Source organism: Limulus polyphemus, unplaced genomic scaffold (assembly GCF_000517525.1).
Source record: "Limulus polyphemus unplaced genomic scaffold, Limulus_polyphemus-2.1.2 Scaffold5016, whole genome shotgun sequence".
In the NCBI taxonomy this organism is placed as follows: domain Eukaryota; kingdom Metazoa; phylum Arthropoda; class Merostomata; order Xiphosura; family Limulidae; genus Limulus; species Limulus polyphemus.
In genome coordinates, this window is record NW_013670626.1 from 27,865 (window position 1) to 32,722 (window position 4,858).

A 4,858-nucleotide genomic window follows, 5' to 3' on the forward strand; every position below is an offset into this window, starting at 1 on the left:
TTAACAACCTGATTGTAAGATGGAAAAGCATCATCGATAAGAATGGAGATTATTTCATTTAGTAAATATTTTGTTTGGTATATAAGTTGTTCGAGATTTTGCATCTAAAAAAGCGACATTAATGTGACGGTCAATCCCACTATTCGTTGGTAAAAGAGTAGCCCAATAGTTGATGGTGGGTAGTGATGGCTAGCTGCCTTCCCTCTAGTCTTTCACTGCTAAGTTAGGGACGGCTAGCACAGAAAGCCCTCGTGTAGCTTTGCGCAAAATTCATAACAAACCAAACCAATCATACATGTGTGAAATTATATATTCGTGAATTATTAAGTTTATTTATTATAGTGTAATAGAATTTCTGATTTTAAACAAATATTTAATGCATACATTCGAAAGTGTCATTACTTTAGGCTTGTACATATCATTATAAACTAGTAATATATATTGTTACGTCACCATTCGTTAGTTAATTTTCCGTAAATTCGTTCCGACGAAACTTTAGCGACACAAGTCCTTTCTTTAATAAAACTGGTTTATTCTTTCTGAATATGACTTTGCGATACACTTAATTTCAACAGTCGCGCTATAATTCTCAACGAACGTCTCACGTGCTCGACTTCAACAATACTCAGTTCAATTACACACTCTCTGACTGCAGTTCAATTACTCATTGTTCCGTTACGTTGTGACCATCTTATATATACCAGACTACCCCCAATCTAGTAGTCTCCCGATAATTCACGAAGGTTCGAGAAGGACGTGGCGTGATGCAAGTCACGTGACCTCGCTGACGCAACAGTATGTATATGCATGCGTGTGTTTTGTGTACGAGCCTGTCAGTTTACGTTCAGTCAGATAGACGAATACTTGATCCTTTCAAATTAAACTTTAGCAGAACAAATCAACTTATAAGACTAAACATGAGATTTAAATAACCACCCTTTTCACGACTAATAGATGGTATATAATAGATATAGAAATGAATTAACAATAAGTGTTTTACTTATAAAATTAAGAAATTGCAAAAGTATGTCATGCAAACTAGATATAGAAGTAAAAACTTTATATTTAATGAATTATTGAAGGGTTTTATACATAAAGGGACGAAGAACATATAATTGAATATAGACATTGATGATGTAATCACACGTTGAGACATGTTGAGAAAGCCTACGATGAGCTCATCATTCTATTGAACTACCTGTTTATAGAAACACCGTCCGCCCTAGAAGCATTATATATTATCGCCTATATATATATATATGTATATACACCTTGCCCAATCGAGACCTCGAACGTTCTACAAACTATAAGACGCTATAATGTAACAATACTCACATAACGAGAAAAACTATTGAACTACACACACAACATACAACTTTTACCGAGTTACATAACGAAATTTGTCATAACTATAACCTTTAAAATAATTAATTTTAACACTAATGTTATGGAAACTAAATAATTATTAAGTACTAAATCACTAAATGAACTAAATAATAACTCTTAAACTAAACAGCCTTGTATATCCAACACCGTTTATAGAACCATTAACCTTAGTAACACATTAATACCATCTGCCTATAGAGCCTTAGTAACACAATCACCTAGTAACATCATCCACGTTTGTAAAACACATATAATACTGTCGAAATCTGTATGCAATTCTACAGAAGTATGGTAACATTGCCCACCTATAGAAACACCATCAACCTTTTTAAAACACATGTAATACAGTTAAATATATAAATGAAACTACAAACATGTGTTGAGATGTGTTGAAATCTATATGCCATTCTATGAAAATATAGTAACATTATTCTCCTTGGTAACACACATGAAATGCAGATAATTATATAAATGAAAAAATATAGACATGTTGAGACAAGATGAAAACTGTATGCAGTTCTACGAAAGTATAGTAACAATTGTCTGCCTATAGAAACTCTGTATGCCTTTGTAAAAAGTACGTAATATATATAATAGAACACTATAAAGTTGATAAGATTAAAATAGGAGATTTAATGTTTTACTTTTAAAGTAAAACTGTAATTGTAAGCACAACGTTATGCAAATTAGATTAAATTATTAGTATAAGACTTTGATTGCTACTATGAAGTTAATGTCGTGTTGATCTATACCACTCTCTGGTGGTTCGCTCGCAAACTAGCAACGCGCCCTCTGGTGACATTTCGTGGCACTATGACTTCATCGTCTCTATTCCCTACCCCCTGAGACAGCTAACCAGCACATTGTGTCTGAACATCTGTGAGAGCTACTTACAATCCTTTATAGAAATATGATAATTGTTCTCATATATTTTTAGCATATTTTGCTCTTGTTTCAAGAACTTAATAACTCCGGTTTTGGTACTATTTAAAAGCAAAGATCAGCCAGTTTGAGGGTATATTTATATATATATATGTATAATATAATATAATATAGAAAATAACTTCAAAACTATTATCATATTAATTACATTAGTTGTTAATGGGCGATTAAAATCAGCACTGTAAAACAATAATGAATTTTAAAAAAATTAAGCCTTAAAATTATTTTGTACAGTCCATATTAATTTCCAGTCGTAACCTTAAAGTCATAACGGAAATTGTCTGTGGTGACAGCTCCCAAAAGCGTTGGATACATCCTCTCTATCAGACAAAATCCAAACGTAGATGAAAACTAGTTAGCAATCATGGAAAACTAGTTAAGGGTGCGGAGTTGAGTGCTTATAGTTGTATCCACAACGTTTCAACTCCTTCTGCCTTTCACTGTTTGCAGCCAATTGTGGGAAGGCAGTTACCCTTAAAATTTCTTCTAATACGAAAAGTAGAAATAAAGGAAAATATAACCACCCTAAAAGTATTTCTGCTAAAATTTCCTCCCAACCTCTAATAGTTTTTAGAGTAGAATAATAATATTAATAATAAAACCACCCTAAAAATTCTCCTATAAATTACTCTAGCATGATGACATAAAGGCTTCTAATAAAATTTAAAAGATCTTAAAACGAACTACTTACTTTACTTCAAAATTTCTTTGTTGTTCACAAGGACGACCGCTGAAAATAAATTAGGGGGGGGGGCAAATAACCCAAGTTTGAAAATATTATGAAATCGAGAAACAAATACCTTATAATTTTCGAATAACATAGAAGAATAATTTTACATATCTAGTAATTTTTTTATTTTTAAAAATCCAGGGGGGGAGGCAAGTGACTCTCTTGCCACTTCCTGCGGGCGCCCATGGTTGTTCATATTCCTCATATAAAATTATTCAAGTGTAGCACGGGATAACTAGAGACAAGCCCACTTACTTGAAATTAGTCTTTCCAGTCCCTGCTATATTGAATAAATTTTAATTAATCTTAACTATTTAAAGGTAGTTAAGTAACTCTAGTGACAAAAAAGGTATTTTTCTTATCGAAAATATATTTATTAGAAAATTTTCATATTTATTATAAAACAGAGTGAAAATTTTTCTTAATATATATATAGAGAGACATATATTATTGTTACGACAGCGGAAGTCACGTGACGCTAGTAACACGTCATGAGCTTCTAGAAAATTCATATCCCTTCGTGAAGCCTCGAGTGTTTACTAGATATGCGGTATTCTTGTATATAAGACGGCCAAGAAGTGACGGCAACGAATGGAATTGAATTGCAGACAGAGATAGAAACGACAATTGAGTCAAGCGCGTGAATCGTTCGTTCGTTGTGAATTATAGCGTTTGTTTAAGTTATAGCGTGACTGTGGAAATTAAGTGTATTGCGAAGTTGTATTGAGAAAGAATAAACTAGTTTTATTTAAGAAAGGACTTGTATCGCTAAAGTTTCTTCGGAAAGAATTTTTTACGGAATTTATACCGGAAATTAACAAACGACCACAGACGTATAATATCATAATAATAGTCACGTTTTACAACAATACACAAGACACTGTAAGTGTTAGGATCACCTGTCTTTCCTGTATTCACTTTATGTCATATTAATACACCACGTTTAACGACAATATATAAGACACATCTTATATAACATCATAACCAAAAGTATCCTTCAAAGTACTGTTGCGGCAGCGAGGTCACGTGACTAGTGTCACGCCACTTCTCTCGAACCTTCGTGAATTGTCCGGAGATTACTAGATATAGGGTAGTCTGATATATATAAGATGGTCAAAACGTGACGGTATCAATGTGTGTGTAGGTAGTGAGTAATTGATTTGCAGTCAGAGAGTATTGTTGAAGTTCGTTATAGCGTTTGTTTTAGCACGAATCTTGAAATCAAGTGTAACGTAAAGTTATATTCAGAAAGAATAAACCAGTTTTATTAAGTAAGGACTTGTGTCGCTAAAGTTTCGTCGGAACGAAGTTACGGAAAGTTAATTAACAAACGGAGATGTAACAGTACTTTGAAAAAGTCAATTGTGTTATACTCTTGGTTTCACTCAGAACCAAAGCTCTGAGCTACTTATACCGCCCACCGCGAAAGGTAATTGTTGAACATTTCAGTCATGCTAAGAGTCGCTCAACAATAACATACGGTAAACCTAAATTTTTGTTGTTTAATTTACGTCAAATGTGAATGATAGTGTGATTAATTCCTAACAAATTAGTGTAGAATATCCTGCTTGCAACATAAATTTTGGCATCAACATTATTCATGTCTTTTCTCCCGTCATTTCAAAAGTGAATGTTGAGCTTTGCCTGCGTGCGCAGTTTTTCAAACGTAGCTCGGTAAGCGGCCTTCGCAAACGGTAGGTAGACGAACGCTTTGATAGACACTTGCCCCCCCCCCAGTGCACAGCGGTATGTCTGCAGACTTACAACGACTAGAAACCGGGTTTCGATACCCGTGGTGGG